We start from the raw sequence: 27,992 nt of genomic DNA, 5'->3' as shown, positions 1-27,992 counted from the left end.
ACAGCATAAGATACTAGCCGGCCGTCCCTACCCGTGCAGAGGCCCCCGCAGGGGGAGCTGCAGACGTCCCCCCCGCCCCCCACCGGCCCCGGGCCGGAGCAGGGCACTGTTTCCTGGGCACAGACGGGAACCGCCTACCTTCAGGCCAGTCTGCAACCTAAGGTTGAGCAGCAGGAACCTCGGGAACTGGAGCAGTCCACCTACCCGACCTTCCTCCTCGGTCACAGCCTTTGCAGCAGCAGCTGGTTCTTGCTTCTCAATCTCCCCAAGACGTCTGCAGAAATAGGGATCAGGTGTGATCTCCCGTCGGTGTTCCCGCGAGATCTGGAGCACGCAGGTGCAGAAACTCCCTGCCCGGCTGCCCCTCATCAAGGCCACTGAGTGAGCTTCCTTTGCTAACAAGTTGCAGGGGGTGGCAATGGCAATGACCACGGAGCGCAGAGGAGAGTTTGTATCACACGGAATAATGACAGGCTGGTTAATTTAGGAGAGGCTAGCGGTCAGCCCTGGGATCAGTAACCACCGGAAGTCTCGGCTCTCTGAAGGCTCCCTGGATGAGGGTACTTAAGGTTCCAGAAGTGAACTGCCTAGATCGAGCTAGAGAAGTTTCCAGCAATAGGAGCGGCCACAGGGCAGCAGCCAAATGCAGCACAGCTCACCAACCAGTATCCCTAAAGCATATGACCCTGACATCAGCTGGGGTTTCAATGGCAACAGTGTTGCCTCCCCGCAGAAGCTTCTCCCAGGTTCTCTTCAGATTTGTCATGTAGATGCTATCAATTTTCCTTTTGTAGAGTAGGTACCATCTAAATGGATTCCTGATGCAAGTGATTTGAAAATATTCTTTTCCACCATTTGCAGGACATCAAGGGCACTGGACATGAAAAATTTTCCTGTAAGTTACCACGGGAATTCAGGACAACAATTTATGGACTCTTCCCTGGTAGCACAGATTGGTGAGTTCATTTTTTTAAGCACCAAAGTGTTACCAGCAGCATAGGAGCCAATGAAATAAGAACAGGAGAAAAATAACCTTAACTTAAAGCAGAACATCCCCTCTTGCTTACTCTCCCTTTCTGTCTCTCTTGTCTCTTGCACACACACACCAATCAGCAAACAAGCAAAGGAAAGTAAATGTAACATGAAGAAACTCAACCCACAAGAAATGCTATAAGAAGCCTTGATTGTCATTAATCTGAGACTAATGAGACTATCTCATTTCAAGAAAATGTTTTACTATTTTAGTATTCCTCCAAGATATTTACTTATATAGCACCATTTTCATGTTTTCCTTATTTCTAGGAATTTTTTTAAAATTTAAACCTGTGCATTATTTAAAACTAAAGTATCTATTTTCTTTTTTTTAATGTTTATTTATTTATTTTGAGAGAGAGAAAGAGAGAGTATGATCGGGGAAGAGGCAGCGAGAGAGAATCCCAAACAGGATCTGTGCTGTCAGCACAGAGCCCCATGTGGGACTGGAGCTCACGACCCATGAGATCATGACCTGAGCCAAGATCAAAAGTTGGATGCTTAACTGACTGAGCCACCCAGTTGCCCCATAAAGCATTCTATTTTCTTATCAAAAGTTATATAGGTCTATTTAAGAAAACTTTTAAAAACGTGCATTTGTATAGAAATAAAATATTTAAAAACATGATCATCCCTTCTCCTAAGTACAAGAGCTGGTCCCTAGAAGATCTTCCTTTCAAACCTGCCTCTCCTCCAGCTCATCTTTGATTGCACAGCATTTCTGGTCACTCAAAACTTTATATGTGATAAGGCTACTCATTGGCTGAAAATGTTTGCTTGGCTGATTCCCTTGTTCCCACTGCATGCAATGAATGCCCAGACTTAAGTAGCTTGGATGCCCGGCATGTTCCTTTTCCTACTTAACTCTCCCACTTGATTTCTTTCACAGTCATTATGTCTTTGTCATTATTTCACAGTATGCCCTCTGAGGCTTTATTCCTGTGATTTCTCCAAGGGAACACATTTCCTCTAACTCCATGGCCTCTGAGCATGTTGTGCTGTCTGAAATACACAAGAGACAAGCACAACCCTTTTCACCAGACAGCTCACACTGATTCTTCTGTTCTCAGATTGCTTCAGACAATGACTGGATTTAGTGCTCATCTTTCATTATCAGAAGACCCTGCTGACGTCATCGGCTTTCATGTGCTATCTTATATTTCTACAAATATTTATTAAGTTTTCTTCTCTGTGCCAGTCACTGCTCTAAAGGCAAAAGCAGCAAACAAAACAGACAAAATACCTACCCAATTGGAGTTTACATTCCAGTGAGGAGAAACACACAGTAGACAAAAATATAATTTAGACAACGTCAGATGGTAATCAGTCCTATACAAATTGCTTAGGGAAGAAGAAGTATCTGGGCATTGGAGTTTGTACTGGGTGATCAGAGAGAGTCTCAGTGAGATACAACATTTGAACAGAAATAGGGTGGAGCACAGGAACAAACCATGCAAATTTCTAGGAGGTAGATGTTCCAGAAAGTGAAAGGGCTGTGAGGTTTTCGAAGACTTATGTCTCCAGAAGTTAGCTAAATGCCAGGGTTGGATTTAAAAAAGAGAAGAACATTTGGAAATGAGGATCTACATCTACATTTCTCAAATGCTCATCCTAGACCCATTATTTCTTTATACACGAATAGCCAGAGCCTATATTGCAATATTAAGATATTTAGCAACATCCTTGGTTTATATCCACTAGATATTAATAGCATTCCCATAAACCTCCCATAAATCCTGACCCTAACCCTAACACCTAACACATAAACTTAACCGTAACCCTTAAACTTAACCCTAACCCCTAACCCCTAACCCTAACCCTAACCATAACCATGACACTGAATTAACATGAAATTTAACTTTATTTTACAAAACATTCTTTCTTATGTGTTCAGAACAGACCATGGGATAACGGGCAGAAATAGCACAGTGGTTGTTCAGATCAAGACGACAGGAGTGCAGGTGATGAGAAGTAGTCAGATTCTGGAGTCATCAGATTTCCTGGAACATTGTCATGGATGTGAGAAAAAGACAAATCACAGATGACTCCAAAATTTTGGGCCCCCCAAAGTGTAAAGATTGGACTTGCTAGAGATGGAGAAGGCTATAGGTGAAGGGGCTTTAGGAGAAAATTCAGGAATTCTATTCAGCAATAAGTGTCAGGTGTCTATTAGACATCAAGCTAAAGATGTTAACTTGTCAGTTGGCTATAAGAGTCTGCATTTCAAGGGAATAATCTGGGTCAGAAACATGAATTTGAGAGTCACCTACACATGATTGATATAAACAACCATGAGATTACATAAGATCACCAAGGGGATACAGATAAATAGAGAAACAAGAGAAATGGACAAGGGGAAGGAAAGGAAGAGGAGGAGAGACTCATGAATTGAGATCTGGGGCACTTACACTTGAAGAGATCGGGGGGAAAGGAGAAATCAATAATTGAGACTATAAAGAAGGAGGAAAACAAAATGGGTGTGATGTCCAGGGAGATAAATGATGGCAGAGTATTAGGGGTAGGGATCAAATATTTCTGCCAAATATTTCTGCTAAGTAAGGAAGACTGCCTATAACAATGGATTTAACAATATGAAGGTCACTGATGTTAATTATAAGAGCATTTCTGATTGAGTAATGGGAGCAAAAGCCTAACTGGAGTGAATTAAAAGAGAGTAAAAGAGCAGACCTATGCTTGGCATAACCTTACTGAACCCTCAGCAAACTCTGAATCTTTGAAATCAGAGATATTCACAGTCGTTATTTCTTTGTAACTTCAAACTGTAGGAAACATCTTGGAACAGACGTGGGTGAACCATAAGTAATTGTACCCTTAGAGATCTCCTATGTTATTATAGTCAATAAAAATATATGCCATGTAGACTGCTACAGAAATCTTCACAGTTGTATATGGAACTCTGAGTGTTTTATAATTTTAATCTGGCAGCAAATCCAACTGTATATCAAGAGTATTTTAATTGGTATACTGTCTTAAAGAGTATAAAAGAAATAGATAAATTACTTTCTAACCAATTGTAAGCAAGTAAACTATTTTGCAATTCATTATTACTGAAAACAATGGGAAGAAGACCAGGAAACCCCAGGAATTAGGGATGAGTATAAGTAGAAACTAATGGAAAAGCAAAAAGCATACAGAAGAAGAAAAAAATATGAACTACAGGATGAAAACAAACGAGTTATAGGAGAGCAAAGTACAATGAAATCAGAATAACTACAGCAGTGGATAAAATTGAGGCATTCACAGTGACAGCAGGAGTACATCCAATATATCCAATAATCAAGACATTGAAATAAGGCAACAGTTGTCTTGGCAGAAAGCTTATCTTTAAAGATTATGGCCAAGTGGCAGTTTTCATCGCCAAAAATATTAAAATAAAATAAATGAAACAAATAAAATAAAATAATAGTAAATGAAGGCTCTGACCATCTCAGAATCTTATGTTTACATTGCCAAGGTGGAAGAACTAGCACATGGAAGGGATACTGTGGGTTAAATCATATCCCCCTTACATTCTGTCACAGTGTTCTTTTTCACACGGGGGATAAAATATTTTCTTTAAACAATTTTAGAAATAAAAGTGGTAACAGAGTGCTTTTTTGTATGTGAAAACAGAATATGTAATAATGATAATAACAACCGTTCATTGGTTTCTTAATGAATTTGGACAAGTACAGAAAAATGCTTTGGTTCTAAATTTGCAAATCTGCTGATCATTATTCCATTGAATTTGACTAATATGCTGCCATTAAACCAAAAGTAAATAGTGGTATATTACTTAGGGTTTTACCTTCTTGAAAGAAAATCTAAAGGCCCATGATATGCAGACATGTAGAGCTGAGATAAAGTTTATATCTCATGTAGTATACAGACCCTTGGCTATAATGTTAACCCCCAAATCACCTACACTTGCATCTCACTTGGGCCATGTATGTACTCTTTGTTCCATATGCACTAACATTTGTGAAAAAATTGTTTAATTAAAATATTTGCTCTTTTGGGGCGCCTGGGTGGCGCAGTCGGTTAAGCGTCCGACTTCAGCCAGGTCACGATCTCGCGGTCCGGGAGTTCGAGCCCCGCGTCGGGCTCTGGGCTGATGGCTCAGAGCCTGGAGCCTGTTTCCGATTCTGTGTCTCCCTCTCTCTCTGCCCCTCCCCCGTTCATGCTCTGTCTCTCTCTGTCCCAAAAATAAATAAACGTTGAAAAAAAATTTTTTTAAATATTTGCTCTTTTTATAAAACATATGTCCTTGAGCTTAAAAAAAAAAGCCAATTCCTTCCAAGTGCTGATGACCAAAATAAGGGAAAGGTTAAGAAGTCTAAGAAAGTGATAATGTTAAAGCAGGAAACATATTTTGGCTAAAACAATGAAATTTTACATTTCATTTAAATTGAAATTGAAATTTTAATTTTACATGAACATCCTAAATGAACCTGTCATTCTTTCTGATCTGTACAGAAACAAACAAAGTTTGTAAGACATCAGTAAATGCTCCCATCAATACTTTTTGGGGGAAACTACATGGTATTTGAGGCTACGTCTCGGGCAACTTTCGAGAGTCCACTGTAACAGCCATTCTCAATCAGTATTAATTGTTGAAGTTAAAGAATCTGCCACTGTGTTCAACTGGGCTTATCTGGATTTCCTGTTTTCACAACAGTGGTCTATATGCCGGTAAGAAATTGTTTCTGAGAATCTTGTGTTCTGATTAGTGTTCTTGCCAAAACTTCAGAACAAAATTCAAGTACGTGGTCTGCTGACTGTTTTGAAAATTACATTTTGATGTTACAAGTATGATATTCAATTCCATTTCTTTTCTACAGTTTTCCACAAAAAAAGGTATTCTAGTGTTTTATTAACTCTCATGGGTGTCATTTCCATCAGTACATTTTATTTCTAAGATTTGAGCTATTGAACTAGTGTTTACTTCTTCCGCATGGTTTCCTGTCTCCTATGAATGATAACTGAAGTAGCTATGTCTACAATACATCACTGATTTTTTTCCTCCTAAAGGATTAGCCTTGAGTTTTTCAAAACATTATTTTCTGAATGCACACTCACGACTGCCTGGGTAACAACTTAATTCACAGCACATCAGAAGAAGGCTTCCCTTTTGATATCTGCAATTTTGTTTGCTTTACTTTAAAACAGCATAGTGTTTTGTATTATTGCTCTTTTACAATTAATGAAAAAATAAGAAATTATTAAAGACCGAGTGGATTAAAATCTTCATGCACCATACATTGAAAGTATTTCTGGATTAGAAAAACAATGCTGGATAGTTTTAACTGTTAATGTGAAGAAAGCAAAGAGAAGTTACATTTGTTTTCCATCTATTCTGTCGCATTGAGCCAGGTGCTTTACGAGCATTACCTTTTTAATCTTCTCAATAAAGCTTGAAGGTGGCATTATTTTCTTTATTTTGTCAACAGCAACTACTTATAGCTAGTCTGTTAAATTCACAATGGAATTTAAATTTTTCCCTACCTCCAAAGTCTGCAATGTTTCTAGTATACTATAGTACTTTCCACATAACCATTTCACTTTTCTTCTAGGGAATTCAGCCTCCAATATATGTAAACGTACCTATTTAAAATACATTGTTCCATAATTTTTTTTGGAGATGAAATTGCAGCCCATATAGTATTAAGGATAAAGGTTTAGAAAACGCCTCTCTGAACTCCTATACCCATAATTTTAAGCCTTGTAAAAGAAAATACCTGTTAAGTCTGTTTCACAGGAGAAAATACTTGCAGTGTAGTGGCATAGTTTATTCCAGAACTGTTCTTTTGCAAGGAATGCCTGTGTGAGAATGGCACTAATAATGCTAACATTATTAGTACACTGATATTATTAGTATTTTAGTATTATATTAATGATATTAACAGCACTAGTATTATTGGCATTAATGGATGACTACTAATAATATAATAAGTAGATAGAACTAATTACAAGTATAATCTCACATGATCTTGAACTCTGCCTACAGAGGTACTATGAGAAATTCTGACATTTACCATTTTGGCATTGGGGATTTCAGTATGAAGCAGCTTTGTTTTTAAAACTATTTGTTTTAATTCTGTAGTTTAAGAAGGCCAGATTCACCATGCAGAGTTACCTTCAGTTTCCCTTGAACCTACCTTCAGTTTCACAGGCCTTTTTCAGGTCCCTGGAGAGGACCTAACAATGTTTCCACATGATCCAAAGTTTGTACACTTTCTAAAACGAGATATGTTAAATTCAACTATGACCACATTCCTTTCTATTTCAGTCCCCCTCCTCCCTGCCAACCCCCATCTGCACCCAAATCCTCCTCTCCTACATAATAATGTAGAAATTCTGGGTGGCTTAGGCAAAGCTGTGTTGGTGATATATTTGCTTTGAGTTTAGTGAACAAGGATATAGACCAGAATATAGAATTCTGTTATATAGGACAATCATCTTTTTTTTTTTTCTCCTGTTTTTCTCACCTTCTAGGCATGGTTAGTAAATTTCATCAAAATCGTGATGGTAGATCAAGAAGGGAATGGCAATCTAACAACATGTACTTAAGCTTCCGAATCAATTCTCCCAAGTTAGAGCTGTCTAGTCTCTAGATTTTATGGGAAGTAAAAGCAGGAGCTTTTTCTTTTTTTTTTTTTTTTAATTTTTTTTTTCAACGTTTATTTATTTTTGGGACAGAGAGAGACAGAGCATAAACGGGGGAGGGGCAGAGAGAGAGGGAAACACAGAATCGGAAACAGGCTCCAGGCTCTGAGCCATCAGCCCAGAGCCCGACGCGGGGCTCGAACTCATGGACCGCGAGATCGTGACCTGGCTGAAGTCGGACGCTTAACCGACTGCGCCACCCAGGCGCCCCAGCAGGAGCTTTTTCAATGGGTGATGAGATGAGCAGTTTTCATGTGTATTTTGAAAAATGAGGTCACAATAGGCCAAAAGATTAGGTCAGGTGTAGCTTTTTGGGAAGCAAACAAAATCTAAGAAATAGAAATATGTATTCAGCTGAGACCTCATAAGAATGATATAATGTTAGTAGTAAAGATATGATAGCGTATAAGAAAGACATTGATCATCTTATAAAATAAATGAGCTTAAATTGTCACTTAGTTTGTTACTAAAGTGGTCGTTTCTTTGACATTAGTTTAGCTTTCATGCTGTACTGTTACTTATAAAAGTTTTTATTTTTCCTAGGATATTTTAAGGGACCAAAACAGATTCTCATTTTCTCCCTAAAAGCAGTGAAATTGGCAATAATTCTTCCCTTTGAAAGTGAATAGCCACAAATATACGCAATTAATATGTATATTAACAAAGGTATTGACAAATGTACTTTTTAATGAAAATCTCATTACCTTAATAATTGTAATTGAGCAATTAATTTCTTATATTGGGGAACTTTACCTAGTCTTAGCACAATGTAATACTTCTTTCAGCTTATCTCAGAAATAAAAGCAAAACTTAGATCTTATATTATTTTCTAAAATCTCTACTGCTATTATAGCTACCTGCACAGCATTGTACCATTTTTCTACAAAGAAACCTATAGGCTTTAGTAAAAATACTGAGTTTAATATTAAACTTAGTCATTTTACCTTCTGTTTGAATTGTGCTTGATAATTTCTAAACTATTTCAACATATTATTTATCTTGATATTATGAATATATAAAGAACTAATTCAGTGTATTATAATATTATCCTAAAATAGCAAAATCATGATTCTGAGTTATTTCCAGTCATTTTACTATGTTCTGTGGTTGCAAATCATGCCTCAAATACTAGCAGATTTGTATACACATGACAGAAATAAATGTGATCAAGAGTGTGAGTGAATTAGAATAATTCTAATGTTGATTTTTTTAACTGGAATTTATTACTTTATTATAAGAACAGAAAAAGGAGTTCTCAAGTATAGACAGCACTGTTATAGATATGTAGGGCTAAATGATTAACATATGCAATTTTTGTATAAAATAGAATCACAATGCATTATCAAAATATAGTGTTCTATTTGATTGAAGAGAAGAAGAAAGAAGGAAAAAGAAATTTGAGACATTGCCTGGAGGTATCTTTGTTACCTAAAAGTTCCAAGAGTCATCTGAACAGATTACTTCCAAGATACACGAAGAACTTAATTAAAATTGTATTGATGTATTGTATCTGCAGAGATAATTAAATACAACACCAGGTTTTGCATGCAAAAACATATTTGTCTTGCCAAGAAAGTAATTGAGAAAGTGAGTGAGTGAGTGACTCAGCCTTGATGCAGTAACTTTTATCAGAAGAGTTTCTGTAGGTTAAGGGAACTCTGTAAAATGCCCACAGGCACACGTGTTGGTCTGGCTTCTTTTTGTGTTTTAACTGAACGTCCAAAAAGATGGCATAGTAAAACAAATGTGTATTTCTCCCCATGAGTTCACTCTACAAGAAAAGATAAGCTAAATCGGATTATGAAATCAAATGAGAGCTCATGCTTTATTCACTTGATATTATTCATCTATTTCATGGTGATGCTTACTCCGCTTTAAACAATCACTTAACTACTAATTCATACTTTTCCACTTTCAGATACAAATGACTCTCACATGCCTGCATCCCAATGATAATTATTGCTCTGAAAGAGTCAGTTCCACTGAAAAGATCTACTTCCCATTAATTATTGAACTATGATGATAATATTGTAGGTACCGGAACTTGAAGTTGCTAGGTTGGAGAAATCCTGGGTAAACCCATCAGCCTTCTTAATGTGCTTAACAGGCTTACACAAAGAATATGCATATTGCTATGCAATATATATTATCTTTTAATCCTTGTAACCATAAAAGAATTTAGAAAAAAATGATTTTGTTGGAAAAGCTAAACACATTGACCCAGATTTTCAAAAGATCTATTGTACCAGCACCAAATGACTCCAGATGAAGCTAGAAAGGCTACTCAAGAGGAAATAGGATCCCAGGGCTTTATTCCGGCATCTTAGGGGGAAAAGCAGCTCAAATTAAAACATCTACACAGTTTCTAAAGACTTCAAAACACTGATGGTAGTTGAGCTATTTGAGGATAGAGTTTAAAGGAAAGATTATCCAGGAGTAGACAAGATGACTTTCAGTAAGTGACTAAATACCTGCTTCCAAAAGTTTACAGGTTCAACGTCTATGCCACGTCACAGTAGCAAAGTGGAAAAAAAAAGTTATGAAACACAATTTGAGGGGGACAATTTTAAGAATGGCAGAGAAAGGACCTCCAAAATCTGCTATTCCATGAAAACAATAAGAACTCTAGTAAAGATTGCCAAAATTCACTCTTTCAAAACTTCAAAACTGAACCAAAGACCTCCAACAATCTCAGGAGCATTTATTCAAGGCAATGAGTTAAATCTCAGTAAGAACAGCAAGAGCCATGTGGCATTCTGGCTTGCTCTATCCCTATCACTCTCCACAAAACCATGAAAACCAGCAGCTTTGCAACTAAGGTTAACTGTGAAAACAAGCAGCCTAGCAGCCCCTAGAGGTGACAAACTGGGTTTGAAGCCTTTCAGAATGCCCATCCCCATATATTTGATCTGTCTGGTAGCTCCCTGCAAAAGCTTAACAGAGCTTCTCATTATTTGACCTGATAGAGTATATTCACTAAAAAAAAAAAAAAGCCTTATTCCCAAGACATTTGTTGAAAATAATTGCTTAACATCACAACCACCTAAGGCAGTGATAATAGTTGAAGCAAACAAAAGGCTAGTCTAAAAGATAAAAGGAAGATCTGGAGAATGGCATTCCATACTTCGTTTTGAAAAGCTCCAACAGGAGCACCTGGGTGGCCCAGTTAAGCGTCTGACCAGCTCAGGTCAAAATCTCGAGGGTCACAACAAGTTTGAGCCCTGTGTCCGACTCTGTGCTGACAGCTCAGAGCCTGGACTCTGCTTCAAATTCTGTGTCTCCCTCTCTCTCTGCCCCTCCCCTGCTCGTGTTTGTTGTCGTGCGCGCGCACTCTCGGTTTCTATCACACATACACACAAAAATAAATAAAAACATTAAAAATTTTTTTTAATTAAAGAAAAGCTCCAACATATTCTTGAGAATTGAGAAAGCCCCATGCATGTGAAGAGCACTGAGTGTTGTAAGTTCTAAATTCTACGCTCGAAACTAATATTAGACTGTATGTTAATTAACTGGAATTTAAATAAAAACTTGAAGGAAAAAAAGACCTAAATAGACATTCTTGAGTTGAAGAATAACTGAAATGAAAAATTTCCTAGAAGGATTCCACGGCAGATTTGAGGAGGTAGAAAGAGAAAATAGTGAACTTGAACATAAGTCAATTAAGATTACCCTATCTGAAGTACAGAAAGAAAAAAAAAAGAATGAATAAAAATGAATAGAGCATCAGACATGTGTAGGATATTGCCAAGCATACTAACATATTGATAATAAGAGACCCAGAAGAAGAGGGGGAGAGAGAAAGGGGCAGAAAAATAACTGAAAAAATAATAACTGAAAAGTTTAGAAACGTGATGAAAATGCTCTTAAGTTAAAATGGTAATTTCAAGTATTAACTGCATGAATATTTTCCTACTGAATTTCTAAAATCGTCTAGAACAAAAAAGTATACTATGCCTATTCACCATTCCTAGAGCAATGGAAAGAAAGAACATTTGTGTCTATTACTAAATCAAACCAACTGTATTTTAATGTTTAACGATCAATTCATTGGCAAAAGTCTACCACAAGTATTTTATATATTATTGGTTCTGTTGAAACAGTGTATTTCAAATAGACTTATTGCTTAGTCTTTAGCACTTACATAAATTTTTAATTTTCTGCTCTACAGCCCTTTTAAAAAGTGGAATGAGACCATCTATTCCAGAGTGGTTGTCCAAATGGCATATTAATTCATCTATTTAGCTTCTCGGGACTTGCAAACTCTATCAAATCAGAATCAGGATACTTTACAATGGGAATAATTGCTCATTCAACAATCACTTATTACATATGTATTCTGTGCTAGACATAAAGTAAAACATGTAGTATTTATAAGCACTAGAATATACTATGTGCCAAACACTGTTATAACCAGCATATGTTAATTTATTGAAACTTTCAAGCCCCTTAAGAAGTAAACGTTATTGTTATTTCCATTCAACAGATGATAATATTGAGTCATAAAGAGAGTAAATAACTCGATTATAATCGTAGAGCATTTAACAGTTCTTCCGAGCTTGAGCCAGTATATGAGCCTACACAATCTGACTCTAGTTCCAAAAAGCATCAGTGAAAACATTCAGTGTTTCACCTGGAGCTTAGAAAAGGAGACAGCATTAATGTGGCAGTTCCAATTACATCAAATTAGTGCAGTTTTAGGGATAAGCACATGATACTAGAAGAACACATTGATGGGACTTCTAACCTACATTTTAACAAGGATAGTTATCTGAAAGGAGACTCTTGATGAGAGATAGTGGACTCTTTTAGGAAGCTGGGAAGATGTAAGAAGAAAAGATACAATGGTAAAGGTCCAAATATAAGAGAACACCAGGAATAGGAGGAGTCATGAGGAACTTTAAGTTTAGTAACTTACATTGCATCTGTAATCACAACCGGGAGAAGTAAAGCCATCAGACTTAAAGAGTAAATGTTGATGGTATTTTGTATGTTTGTATGCAAATTCAGAGTTTTGTTAATTACAATAGGTAATAGGTATAAGGGAAACTATTTTCAGATTTGTATATTAAGAAAATTCACTTTGGTTGCAATGGGAAGAATAAATTGGAGGGCAACAGTAAGCAGAAAGGGGATACTTTAGGAGGGTGTTGTACGTGGATACAGGTGATAATAATTTGAAAGATAATTATGTGGCAGTATGATATAATGGTGGTTTGATGAATATATGGAATAGTATTTGGTGAATTAAATGATATTAAGTATGAAAGATAAGAAGAAATAAAGGACGATTACCAGTAATCTCGGAAATTCATTTAATGCATAACTATGCTGAAACAATTCATTCTTAGCTATTGCAGGGATATGCTTTTTTAGCGAAAATTTTAAAATCTTGTGCAGTATCTTTTAGAAAGCATCACAGTAATGTTTTCCTACCTTTTGAATGATTAAGTTCCACTTGATTACTTGGCAAGAGCAAAACAAAGGATCATGTGTTCCCTTTTACAGTGGATGTCCGCAAGCTTCAACCTAAGTTTTATTCTCAATTCTGCTAACTTCTGTTTTCTTAGTTGCCTTGACTAACCCTCTCATTCCTTATCCTTGCCGTATACTCATAACTTCTTGGTTTTGTTTTTGAGATATGTAAATGCTAAGTTGATCCTACAAATGAGCTAATACTAATTCCCTTTGCTGACAGTCTAATTAGGATGAAAACAAGATTAGTATATTTAGAATACTGTACCAATAAAATTAATACAAAGTATATACACAATTTTTAAAGAATCAAAAATTAGAAAATCAAACAAGGTGGGGAAATAAGACAAAATTGTTTAATGTGAGACTGTTGACTAATTGGTAATATTCATTTAGTCTGAGCTAAATAAATTTACTTTAAAACTGGCATTTGGTAGCTATGAAAACAAACAAAAAAATAAACACCGCCAGAAAAAGGTAATGAATAATAATAAAACACCTCAAGCTTTAATTTTTTTTTCAATATATGAAATTTATTGTCAAATTGGTTTCCATACAACACCCAGTGCTCATCCCAAAAGGTGTCCTCCTCAATACCCATCACCCACCCTCCCCTCCCTCCCGCCCCCATTCAACCCTCAGTTTGTTCTCAGTTTTTAACAGTCTCTTATGCTTTGGCTCTCTCCCACTCTAAACTCTTTTTTTTTTCCTTCCCCTCCCCCATGGGTTTCTGTTAAGTTTCTCAGGATCCACCTAAGAGTGAAAACATATGGTATCTATCTTTCTCTGTATGGCTTATTTCACTTAGCATCACACTCTCCTGTTCCATCCACGTTGCTACAAAAGGCCATATTTCATTTTTTCTCATTGCCACGTAGTATTCCATTGTGTATATAAACCACAATTTCGTTATCCATTCATCAGTTGATGGACATTTAGGCTTTTCCATAATTTGGCTATTGTTGAGAGTGCTGCTATGAACATTGGGGTACAAGTGCCCCTATGCATCAGTACTCCTGTATCCCTTGGGTAAATTCCTACCAGTGCTATTGCTGGGTCATAGGGTAGGTCTATTTTTAATTTTCTGAGGAACCTCCACACTGCTTTCCAGAGTGGCTGCACCAGTTTGCATTCCCACCAACAGTGCAAGAGGGTTCCCGTTTCTCCACATCCTCTCCAGCATCTATAGTCTCCTGATTTGTTCATTTTGGCCACTCTGACTGGCGTGAGGTGATATCTGAGTGTGGTTTTGATTTGTATTTCCCTGATAAGGAGCAACGTTGAACATCTTTTCATGTGCCTGTTGGCCATCCGGATGTCTTCTTTAGAGAAGTCTTCTATTCATGTTTTCTGCCCATTTCTTCACTGGGTTATTTGTTTTTTGGGTGTGGAGTTTGGTGAGCTCTTTATAGATTTTGGATACTAGCCCTTTGTCCGATATGTCATTTGCAAATATCTTTTCCCATTCCGTTGGTTGCCTTGTAGTTTTGTTGGTTGTTTCCTTTGCTGTGCAGAAGCTTTTTATCTTCATGAGGTCCCAGTAATTCACTTTTGCTTTTAATTCCCTTGCGTTTGGGGATGTGTCGAGTAAGAGATTGCTACGACTGAGGTCAGAGAGGTCTTTTCCTGCTTTCTCCTCTAAGGTTTTGATGGTTTCCTGTCTCACATTCAGGTCCTTTATGCATTTTGAGTTTATTTTTGTGAATGGTGTCAGAAAGTGGTCTAGTTTCAACCTTCTGCATGTTGCTGTCCAGTTCTCCCAGCACCATTTGTTAAAGAGACTGTCTTTTTTCCATTGGATGTTCTTTCCTGCTTTGTCAAAGATGAGTTGGCCATACGTTTGTGGGTCTAGTTCTGGGGTTTCTATTCTATTCCCTTGGTCTATGTGTCTGTTTTTGTGCCAATATCATGCTGTCTTGATGATTACAGCTTTGTAGTAGAGGCTAAAGTCTGGGATTGTGATGCCTCCTGCTTTGGTCTTCTTCTTCAAAATTACTTTGGCTATTCGGGGCCTTTTGTGGTTCCATATGAATTTTAGGATTGCTTGTTCTAATTTCGAGAAGAATGCTGGTGCAATTTTGATTGGGATTGCATTGAATGTGTAGATTGCTTTGGGTAGTATTGACATTTTGACAATATTTATTCTTCCAATCCATGAGCAGGGAATGTCTTTCCATTTCTTTAAATCTTCTTCAATTACCTGCATAAGCTTTCTATAGTTTTCAGCATACAGATCTTTTACATCTTTGGTTAGATTTATTCCTAGGTATTTTATGCTTCTTGGTGCAATTGTGAATGGGATCAGTTTCTTTGTCTTTCTGTTGCTTCATTGTTAGTGTATAAGAATGCAACTGATTTCTGTACATTGATTTTGTATCCTGCGAGTTTGCTGAATTCATGTATCAGTTCTAGCAGACTTTTGGTGGAGTCTATCGGATTTTCCATGTATAATATCATGTCATCTGCAAAAAGCGAAAGCTTGACTTCATCTTTGCCAATTTTGATGCCTTTGATTTCCCTTTGTTGTCTGATTGCTGATGCTAGAACTTCCAGCACTATGTTAAACAACAGCGGTGAGAGTGGGCATCGTTGTCGTGTTCCTGATCTCAGGGAAAAAGCTCTCAGTTTTTCCCCATCGAGGATGATGTTAGCTGTGGGCTTTTCATAAATGGCTTTTATGATCTTTAAGTATGTTCCTTCTATCCCGACTTTCTCAAGGGTTTTTATTAAGAAAGGGTGCTGGATTTTGTCAAAGGCCTTTTCTGCATCGATTGACAGGATCATATGGTTCTTCTCTTTTTTTTTTTGTTAATGTGATGTATCACGTTGATTGATTTGCGAATGTTGAACCAGCCCTGCATCCCAGGAATGAATCCCACTTGATCATGGTGAATAATTCTTTTTATATGTCATTGAATTCGATTTGCTAGTATCTTATTGAGAATTTTTGCATCCATATTCATCAGGGATATTGGCCTGTAGTTCTTTTTTTCACTGGGTCTCTGTCTGGTTTAGGAATCAAAGTAATACTGGCTTCATAGAATGAGTCTGGAAGTTTTCCTTCCCTTTCTATTTCTTGGAATAGCTTGAGAAGGATAGGTATTATCTCTGCTTTAAACGTCTGGTAGAACTCCCCTGGGAAGCCATCTGGTCCTGGACTCTTATTTGTTGGGAGATTTTTGATAACCGATTCAATTTCTTCGCTGGTTATGGGTCTGTTCAAGCTTTCTATTTCCTCCTGATTGAGTTTTGGAAGAGTGTGGGTGTTTAGGAATTTGTCCATTTCTTCCAGGTTGTCCAATTTGTTGGCATATAATTTTTCATAGTATTCCCTGATAATTGTTTGTATCTCTGAGGGATTGGTTGTAATAATTCCATTTTCATTCATGATTTTATCTATTTGGGTCATCTCCCTTTTATTTTTGAGAAGCCTGGCTAGAAGTTTATCAATTTTGTTTATTTTTTCAAAAAACCAACTCTTGGTTTCGTTGATCTGCTCTACGGTTTTTTTAGATTCTATATTGTTTATTTCTGCTCTGATCTTTATTATTTCTCTTCTTCTGCTGGGTTTAGGCTGCCTTTGCTGTTCTGCTTCTATTTCCTTTAGGTGTGCTGTTAGATTTTGTATTTGGGATTTTTCTTGTTTCTTGAGATAGGCCTGGATTGTAATGTATTTTCCTCTCAGGACTGCCTTCACTCCATCCCAAAGCGTTTGGATTGTTGTATTTTCATTTTCGTTTGTTTCCATATATTTTTTTATTTCTTCTCTAATTGCCTGGTTGACCCACTCATTCGTTAGTAGGGTGTTCTTTAACCTCCATGCTTTTGGAGGTTTTCCAGACTTTTTCCTGTGGTTGATTTCAAGTTTCATAGCATTGTGGTCTGAAAGTATGCATGGTATAATTTCAATTCTTGTAAACGTATGAAGGGCTGTTTTGTGACCCAGTATATGATCTATCTTGGAGAATGTTCCATGTGCACTCGAGAAGAAAGTATATTCTGTTGCTTTGGGATGCAGAGTTCTAAATATATCTGTCAAGTCCATCTGATCCAATGTATCATTCAGGGCCCTTGTTTCTTTATTGACCATGTGTCTAGATGATCTATCCGTTTCTGTAAGTGGGGTGTTAAAGTCCCCTGCAATTACCACATTCTTATCAATAAGGTTGCTTATGTTTATGAGTAATTGTTTTATATATTTGGGGGCTCCAGTATTCGGCACATAGACATTTATAATTGTTAGCTCTTCCTGACGGATAGACCCTGTAACTATTATATAATGTCCTTCTTCATCTCTTGTTACAGACTTTAATATAAAGTCTAGTTTGTCTGATATAAGTATGGCTACTCCAGCTTTCTTTTGACTTCCAGTAGCATGATAAATAGTTCTCCATCCCCTCACTCTCAATCTAAAGGTGTCCTCAGGTCTAAAATGAGTCTCTTGTAGACAGCAAATAGATGGGTCTTGTTTTTTTATCCATTCTGATACCCTATGTCTTTTGGTTGGCGCATTTAATGCATTTACATTCAGTGTTGTTATAGAAAGATTCGGGTTTAGAGTCATTGTGATGTCTGTATGTTTTATGCTTGTAGTGATGTCTCTGGTACTTTGTCTCACAGGGTCCCCCTTAGGATCTCTTGTAGGGCTGGTTTAGTGGTGACAAATTCCTTCAGTTTTTGTTTGTTTGGGAAGACCTTTATCTCTCCTTCTATTCTAAATGACAGACTTGCTGGATAAAGGATTCTCGGCTGCATATTTTTCCTGTTTAGCACACTGAAGATATCGTGCCAATTCTTTCTGGCCTGCCAAGTTTCAAAAGAGAGATCAGTCACGAGTCTTATAGGTCTCCCTTTATATGTGAGGGCACGTTTACCCCTTGCTGCTTTCAGAATTTTCTCTTTATCCTTGTATTTTGCCAGTTTCACTATGATATGTCGTGCAGAAGATCGATTCAAGTTACATCTGCAGGGAGTTCTCTGTGCCTCTTGGATTTCAGTTCCTTTTTCCTTCCCCAGTTCAGGGAAGTTCTCAGCTATAATTTCTTCAAGTACCCCTTCAGCACCTTTCCCTCTCTCTTCCTCCTCTGGGATACCAATTATGCGTATATTATTTCTTTTTAGTGTATCACTTAGTTCTCTAATTTTCCCCTCATACTCCTGGATTTTTTTTATCTCTCTTTCTCTCAGCTTCCTCTTTTTCCATAACTTTATCTTCTAGTTCACCTATTCTCTCCTCTGCCTCTTCCATCCGAGCTGTGGTGGTTTCCATTTTGTTATGCATTTCGTTTAAAGCGCTTTTCAGCTCCTCGTGACTGTTCCTTAGTCCCTTGATCTCTGTAGCAAGAGATTCTCTGCTGTCCTCTATACTGTTTTCAAGCCCAGCGATTAATTTTATGACTATTATTCTAAATTCACTTTCTGTTATATTATTTAAGTCCTTTTTGATCAGCTCATTAGCTGTTGTTATTTCCTGGAGATTCTTCTGAGGGGAATTCTTCCGCTTGGTCATTTTGGATAGTCCCTGGTGTGGTGAGGACCTGCAGGGCACTTCCCCTGTGCTGTGGTGTATAACTGGAGTTGGTGGGCGGAGCCGCAGTCAGACCTGATGTCTGCCCCCAACCCACCGCTGGGGCCACAGTCAGACTGGTGTGTGCCTTCTCTTCCCCTCTCCTAGGGGCGGGATTCACTGTGGGGTGGCGTGGCCCGTCTGGGCTACTTGCACACTGCCAGGCTTGTGGTGCTGGGAATCTGGCGTATTGGCTGGGGTGGGTAGGCAAGCTGCACGGGGGCAGGAGGGGCAGGCTTAGCTCGCTTCTCCTTAGGTGATCCACTTCAGGAGGGGCCCTGTGGCAGCGGGAGGGAGTCAGATCCGCTGCCGGAGGTTTGGCTCTGCAGAAGCACAGAGTTGGGTGTTTGCGCGGAGCGAGCAAGTTCCCTGGCAGGAACCGGTTCCCTTTGGGATTTTGGCCAGGGGATGGGCGGGGGAGATGGCGCTGGCGAGCGCCTTTGTTCCCCGCCAAACTGAGCTCTGTCGTCCGGGGGCTCCGCAGCTCACCCTCCCTTTGTCCTCCAGCCTTCCCGCTTTCTGAGCAGAGCTGTTAACTTATGACCTCCCAGACGCTAAATCGCGCTTGCTGTCGGAACACAGTCCGTCCGTCCGGCCCCTCCGCTTTTGCCAGCCAGACTCGGGGGCTCTGCTTGGCCGGCGAGCTGCCCCTCCGCCCCGGCTCCCTCCCGCCAGTCCGTGGAGCGCGCACCGCCTCGCCGCCCTTCCTACCCTCTTCCGTGGGCCTCTCGTCTGCGCTTGGCTCCGGCGACTCCGTTCTGCTAATCCTCTGGCGGTTTTCTGGGTTATTTAGGCAGTTGGGGGTGGAATCTAAGTGATCAGCAGGACGAGTGGTGAGTCCGGCGTCCTCCTGTGCCGCCATCTTCCCTCTCCTCTCAAAACACCTCAAGCTTTTAGAAGGTTCACAGATGAATTAGAGAATGTTTGGTCATAAATTAAGTCAATCTTTTGAAAAGTTAACTATTAGAAATGATTTATTTGTCCAATTGTTTCTTAAAATCATTATATATTTCTATAAATTGGATTGAGGATATATTTACAGCTTGGGATTCCTAACCTCTTTGATTATGGGTCTACAATATTAAAACCATTTAAAAATCAATAACTACATTATTGTACTATAATGTCTGTCCTTATACCAATTTAATGTAAGCTGCAAGCACATACGCATATGCAAACGCAAACCTTATTCCTGGAATTTTCTAGTTCAACATTTATTGAGCTTCCTGAGTACCACAATTTATTACAGTCGGTTATATATTGGCATTTGCAAGTAAACAAATAACTATATTAGAATTAATTACACTCTTACGTACTTAATTTCATTATTCACTGGATAAACAACTCCAGGACTGATACCGTTTCTGTGTGATTAAAAGGCTGATTTTTAAAGAACCTATATCCCATTTTTTCTAGCATAAGTTCACTTGTATCAGCGGAAAAGTCACCCATAACCAAGTATGCCGAACACATCAATGCAAGACAATCCTCAAGTGAAGTAATTATCCTCAATTATAATGCTAATATACACAGTTATGATTATCTTCAGTGCAGTGGAGTGGTAACACACACACACACACACACAGGAAATTGCACATAAGCCTGTCCCATCATCCCAGGGATCCATGATGAAGCAGACAGAAACCCAGACTAGAACTAATAAAAATTATGATCTTCTTGCTTCCTGCACTAAACCTGAGACCATAGTGACTATGAAACTTGGAATTAACATATACTTTGGAAGGCACAGAAGCTACAAGGACAGCAAACAGATGGGTTGGCCTGATTTGTTTCTCTTGTGGGGACTTGAACTGAACTCAGCCCAAATGAGTGTAGCCAATCCTTGAAGAAGAGAGAACAAGGGAGGAGCCACATATTTCAAGAGTCAAACAACTATTCTCCTTCCTTTGGGAAAACGTTAGTTGGAGAGATAGGGTGCTACAAAATGATGCTGCATTTTGCTTCACGTGACCTCTATTTTGGTCAGCCTGGTTCAGAAATACCTTCTGGATGTGTCATTATAGTCTCATTGGCTCTAGGATACAGTTCAGTATTGCTGATCTACTTACTATAAATTAACTGAGTGAAATTGAAAGAGACACTTGAAAGTAAAACAGAGGCTTTCTGTTTGGGAACTGGGAGGAGGATATGTATCCCTTTGTGGGTGACTTAAGTAGGTGTTCCTCAGAACGTTTCTTTGTTGTTTTTTCCACAATGTTCTTCTAAGAGTAACTGGACCTGAATTTTCAGTTCCTAAATATCCTTTCTCCCTCTACAAAACATATCCAGAATCAGTAAAAGAAGCATTATGATGGGAAAGATAATCTGCAATAATGCAGGTAGCTCTTACTAGGACATGAATAAGAAAGTATTATATCTCTACAATTTTAGAAAATAAGTTTTGTCAATAGGGGGAGAAAAGTCATTATTCACACTGTCATCAAACAAAATGAAATGTCGCTTGAATTTCACTTCTATATTTATGTGTTTTTATATACTCTCACGTTCTGTTTTCTTTATTCTGTCGTTAAAACTTACTACTGTTTTTCTCTTTGGAATATGAAGGTGAAGGTGTTTTGCTGTGATGTGTGGGATAAGGGAAGGTATTTTCATAATAAACTTTTCATAATAGCTTTCAAAGTAAACTAATAAATAGTAAGCTTGGTCTACAGAAACTATTAATTATGTTGGCATCGTTTTGGGATAATTTCACTGTGGAGAGGGATATACCTCAGGCCTAGAGAAATATTAATATAACATAGAAAATTTTAAATTTACAAATCAATGTCTCCGAATTCTCTTGGTCTTGCATTATGGAGCCTCATACCAAAATGTCATTTTTCTGGATAGCACTTCAGCCAATTTTATTTTTACAACCCGCACCTCAAACCTCTCCTAAGGCACAGTGGACTTCATCTGATATAATGGAACTGTAATACTGAAAAATTTTAAATTACATTTGTTTTCTCCCTCCACATCCTTGAAGTTAGCCAAATAGAGTCCTACATAGATCTGTTCTAAAGTCTAAGTCTAATCCTGTGACTTTTCAATTGGCTAAAAAGGGCAGTTATGAGACACTGGGATGATATCAATGAATAATTAGAAAGTAAAGCTGAGAATAGTATGTGTGCTCGACAGGGGCCAAGATCGTGGAGCAGCATGGAAGTTTTTGGCTTCTCTCATCCCTGAAATGCAGCTACATCAGCACCAAACCATTTTGCACACCTAGAAAACTGACCTGAGGATTAACACAGCAATCTGCACAACTTGAGCCACAGAACTTGGCAGGTACACGGTGCGGAGAGGTGAACTGGGGGAGAGAGAAGCTGTGGAGGGTAGGGAGCTGTTTTTGTGGAGAGAGGACAGAGAAAGGGGGGGGGGAGAGGGCAGGAAAAGCACTCCCCTAGAAAATATCTGGAGAGAAAGAAAAAGAGTAGAAACACAAGGGACTGAACAAGAAATCTGTTCCCCAAATCCACTGACGGGGAGAAGGGAGAGGGTTTCAATACCATTAGAACTCTATAAATAGGGGAGCACAGAGTTGGAAATTCCAGAACTCAATACCTAGTGCTCTGGTGGGGACGAGGGGCGTATCCCCAAGTGCAGGCAGCAAGATCCAAGAGGTCTGTGGGGAGAAGCACTTTCCCTGCTTGGAGGGCATTTGGGAGAGGACATGCAGCCTCCCCACAGTCAAAGGTCTCAGTAGACCCTGGAGAACAGCCACATTTGCTAATATTAGAACAAAGATGCTGAGGTGTGGTGAAACCTCGTGCCAGTTGTGTGTTGTGATTTGCCATCATCTCTGAACCACTACTAGGTATTTGCCCAAAGGATACAAGATACGCTGTTTTGAAGGGGCACACGCACCCTAATGTTTAAAGCAGTGCTATCGACAATAGCCAAAGTATGGAAAGAGCCCACATGTCCATCGATGGATGAATGGATAATGAAGATGTGGTATATATACAATGGAATATTACTCAGCAATCAAAAAGAATGAAATCTTGCTATTTACAACAGCATGGATGGAACTAGAGTGTATTATGCTAAGCATAAGTAGTTGGAGAAAGACAAATATCCTATGACTTCACTCATATGTAGAATTTAAGATTCAAACAGATGAATGTTAGGTAAGGGAAGCAAAAACAATATAAAAGCAGGGAGGGGAACAAAACATAAGAAACTCTTAAATACAGAGAACAAACTGAGGGTTGCTAGAGGGGTTTGGCGAGGGGAGATGGGCTAAATGGGCAAGGGGCATTAAGAAGGACACTTGTTGGGATGAGCACTGGGTGTTATAAATAGGGGATGAATCACTCGATTCTACTCCTGAAATCATTATTGTACTATATGCTAACCAATTGGGATATAAATAAAAAATAAATTAATTAATAAAAATTAAAAAAGTAGTAAAATAGAAAAAGAAAGTAAAGCTGAATTATTTCTCAACCTAATTACATTCATGAGATATTACACGTTTGCTCTATTCAGCCATAAACCAAATAAGAGTTTACTGTAATGATTGTCTATGAAACCACTGAAATTCCAATATGAGTATTTTTATTTTGTATGAGGAAACACAAAAAAATGCAAAGAAGTAGAAATAAACCATTCAATTTAACAGGACATCAAAATCATTCATAGAAAGCTACATTTACACAGGGAATCAGGAAGCACTGAAAGAAATGTTACATGAGGAAAGTATAAAACTCATTTGTCTAATATAGGGAGAGTTCATCATTCCTCAAATCATTTTACAAATGTCTTCCACAAGAGATGACTAGATGTTGCTTCTGAAATGAATTTTCTTCCACTGCTGTGATTATACAGTGATTTTTTAAAAAGTAATCTGCAGATTTTATTATGGCAATTCATTAAGAATGAAAGGATAAGAAAACCATTACTGCCGTGACTTTACCAAATAACAAAGCAGCAGGTAAGAATAATCTCTGTACCTTTTATTTCCATACTGCTCCTAATAGCATTGTCTAGCTTCTCAAGCTGTTTGACAAACAAACAATATTGCAACTTCTCAGTGAGGCAGCCCGGATGATATTCAGAACGAATGCATTTTCTATCCCTCACAGCGATACACTCAGTAGAAAATCATTAGATTCTGAAGCCGTATTATATTTTGTAATGATTTCAAGGTTAAAATGCTTTGTAAGATCTGGATAAATGTCTTCAAACAATTATACCTCTGCAAACAACTTTTAAACAATGGGTTCATATTTATATTTTGAAGTTTTAAAGAAATTGCTGTTATAAAATTGCACTATAAAAATGTTACGCGTATTTTATTTCTACAAAACTAAACAAATATGGTCTATGAGAGTTTTTCTATAACCTTAAAATACAAAATGTCTACCTGTGAAAAATATAAGCATCTTTTACTATCATCAGAGGAATGAGTGAACTACAACAGACACTGTTGCATTGACAAGTTCAAATTAACTGCTTATTCTGGTTTGTAAAAAGAGGTGAGCCTCATACAAGTAGTATGAAATAACATCAATTTTATTGACAGAAATATTTCAACCACTAATTTACCAGCTCTGTTATTTAGTGCACATCAAAAGAAGGCCCACGATCTTTATATTGAAGATTTTATTACACAACCCTAACACACCTTTTCTATATTTTCTTATTTGTTTTCAAGAGAATTCTGCTTAGCATATAAATCATCTGAAATGTTCCCTAGCTCAAATTTAGCTCATAGATAATGAGGTAAGATATCCAGTAGCTGGATATGCTGGGTTACACACAATATTTTGGGAGTGGGAGAAAAAAAGTACTGAAAGAAACATTAGAATTCCTTCGGGAACAATGACATAGACTCTTATTTTTTCAAATAATTCAGAAAAAATTGCTTACCTTTCCTTTTTTAACCAAATCTTTGCACTGTGAAGCTTAGGTTAGTGAAGTAATATCTTAAGGGAGGAAGGCATGATTCAAATTAGTTACAAAAAGTTGTGTTCCTATTGACTTTCTATTCAAATTATATATTGAGATAAACATATTCAGACCAAAACGACCCTCCTCGTGAACACTTCCTTAAGAAAACACACTATTTCTATTGTGCATGCTGAAATGCTGTATTAAAAACTGTCGGCCCATCTCTCATTTCTACATGTATTTGGCTCTGAAATAGTGGGGTTCTGTATATGGATGGGGCTTTCAAATATTCTTCCTTCATTGCTCGTAACTCTTTGGTTTGTAGGCATTCAGGTTTTCCATTTCAAGCAATTATCTTATTTTTTTAATGTGTATTTATTTTTTAGAGAGAGAGAGAGAGAGAGAGAGAGAGCGAGCGAGCAGGGTAGGAGCAGAGAGAGAGGGAGAGAGAAAATCCCAATCAGACTCTGTGCTGACAGCACAGAGCCCGACGTGGGGCTTGAACTCATGAAGCGTGAGATCATGACCTGATCCGAGATCAAGAGTTGGACAGTTAACCAACTGAGCCACCCAGACACCCTTCAAAAAATTGCCTTAAAGAAAAGAATATGAAGTATTGGCTTTACAGTCTATCTCTGCAAGGTCAAGCATTTCTAATAGGGCCAACCTATCAGGGCTCAAAATATCCCTCCCAGCCCTAACCTTTTTATTGACATTCTGTAACCATCAAAATAAGGTGTTATTTTTGGGAGACTGCTTAAGAAAAGTCCCTTCAATTTGTACAGGTGTTTGTACAGAAACAGACACCTGATCTGAGTTAGCCCTTTGCCCAGTCATCTCTGAGGATGAGAACAAGGTATGAGCTTGTTATGAGCAACTTCTGCTCAACTCTCCACTGGATTTGCAATCTCAATGAGTCCCAATTACGGAAATCATTCCTCCGAAATCATAACTTTGAGAGCTTAGGAAAGGGTTCTATTGGAAAATGGGAAGTTGATCAAATAATAAAATATCTGAAACAAAAATGAAAGATTTGTACTCGTTTTCTTCACTAACAACCTTATTCTTCAGTAAAAACATAAAAGAATTGAATATCATGTTAAAAATATAAAATGTATATTATGTTAAAAACATAAACACTGAATTTTAAAGCTGATTTATCCAGTTTGTCAATCTCTCACTTTATAAATGGCAAATACTAGAGCCCAGAAATTTTACATGATTGCCCATAGTCACCCCCAAAAATTAGAGAAATAAGTGTTACATAATCCGGGTTTTCTGACACCCTCTTAACTATTATTTGCATTCTATTCAGTTACCTAGGTATGACTTTTGGGGTCTCTGCAGACTCCAAAGCATCGAGGGAAAAAAAAAATCCTGCTAAATCAACAATTTATATGGGAGGCAGTAGAGAAATTTCTTGAGTAAAAAATGGTAAATGCAGGAGGAATCCTTTTATTAACTGACAGTTTTACAGAATGAACAAATAAAGCAACTAGCAGTCTAGATAATTGCCTTCTTCTTCTATAATCCCAGCTTAATTTTTTGCTAAATTTTGATTATTGGATTATCAGTAGAACAATGAGTAAACAGGGAAGAATTTTCTTTTTTTTTTTTTTTTTTTTACTTATCTACCTTTGGATGTCCCTAAATTGGTATGTGGATTGAAAGAAGATCCCTTCTGCTGATTTTCCTTGATTATCTCTTCTTCTTAAAAACAAATAAAGTTTTGAAAAATTAAAATGTTTTTCTCATGGCTTCTTACCTAAAATTTCTTCTGATATACAAACATATGGTAAAATCAATGCATGTAACTAGAAAAGGGTTTTATTTTTATGAGTCTTTGTGTTAAGAATAGTAGGATAGTAATCTCTTAGTGTCACTGCAGTGTCTTAGAACTGCAGAGTTTTGTGATTCCTAACATGGACCTCATGGTTAATTTCTAGAGAATTCAATAAGAAGGCTGCATCAAGCATTACGAATCTGCTCTGACTCATATCACCTTCACTGGACGGAGTCACTGCTGTACCATAGTTGACCCTTGAACAACATTCCCCACATAGACAAATATTCATATAGAGCTTTGAACTCCCCCCAAACTACATTACTAGTAGCCTACTGTTGACTGGAACCTTCACCAATATCATAAAGTCAATTAATATTTTGTGTGTTATATACTGTGTTATTAAAATAAAATAAGTTAGAGAAAAGAAAATGTTATTAAGATAATCACAAGAAAAATACATTTGTTCTACTATACTATATTGATACCATAAGTGAATGTCATCTGTTTACAAGGTGAATTGTCTGTCAACACCTGCATCAATGTTGTCTTATAGGATATGAAACACTGTACATGTTACACATATTATTAACACTAGACATCAAAAGTTAAAAGACAAAGTGAAAGAGAAATTCATATTTATGTACAAGCATGGTGATTTATGCATTGATAATGAAAAGAGCAATATAATTGCTTTTTTGGTAGCTTATTTTTAAACAATGTGATTGTTTCACAGTGGCCTAGCCTGTATACATTATTGCATAAATTGTTATAAAATCATTATGGAATATAGTATTACAGTCATATTCATAATTCAATATTGGAAACAATGTGACATATTTTTAAGTTTATCTATTGATTTTGAGAGAGACTGAGTGACAGTGGGGTGGGGGAGCAGAGAGAGAGAGGAGAGAGAGAATCCCAAGCAGGCTCTGCACTGTCAGCAAAGAGCCTGACACAGGGCTTGACCTCACGAACCGTGAGATCATGACCTGAGCCCAAATCAAGAGTCTGACGCTTAACTGACTGAGCCACTCAGGTACCATAACAATGTTACATTCTCCTTTTCATTTTTTAAAGGTTTTTTTTAATATTTGTTTATTTTTGAGAGACAGAGTGAGACACAGCACAAGCAGGAGAGGGGCAAAGAGAGAGGGGCGACACAGAATCTGAAGAAGACTCCAGGCTCTGAGCTGTTGGCACAGAGTCTGACAAGGGGTTCAAAGTCACGGATGGCAAGATCATGACCTGAGCCAAAGTCAGACGCTTGGCCAAGTGAGCCACCCAGGTGCCCTAGCAATGTTACATTTTTAAAAGAACCACTTACCTGTGATCATAGGTTGATAACCCAGTTTCTCCAAATATAAGAGAAAGAGGTATACAGTAATGTAGTTTTTGGGAAGCAAAGTTATAAAATAGTAAAAAACTAACATATCATTGATTTTATATTAAATATCATTTACCTTATGCCTATCGAAGGACAGGCTATCCACTTCCGTACAAGTCTTGCACATGATGGTCTATATGATGAATTCTTAAACGATGATGATGGTAGCAACACAGAACATCTCATGT

General features: G+C 37.7%; 1 pseudogene; it reads right to left on the bottom strand.

The window, feature by feature from the left end:
- Positions 1-13: 13 nt before the first annotated feature.
- LOC116738047 lies at positions 14-27,990 on the bottom strand (annotated as a pseudogene).
- Positions 27,991-27,992: the final 2 nt, after the last annotated feature.

The sequence above is a fragment of the Lynx canadensis genome, chromosome B1 (assembly GCF_007474595.2).
Source record: "Lynx canadensis isolate LIC74 chromosome B1, mLynCan4.pri.v2, whole genome shotgun sequence".
Taxonomy (NCBI): Eukaryota; Metazoa; Chordata; class Mammalia; order Carnivora; family Felidae; genus Lynx; species Lynx canadensis.
This window is presented reverse-complemented; position numbering and strand designations above follow the sequence as displayed.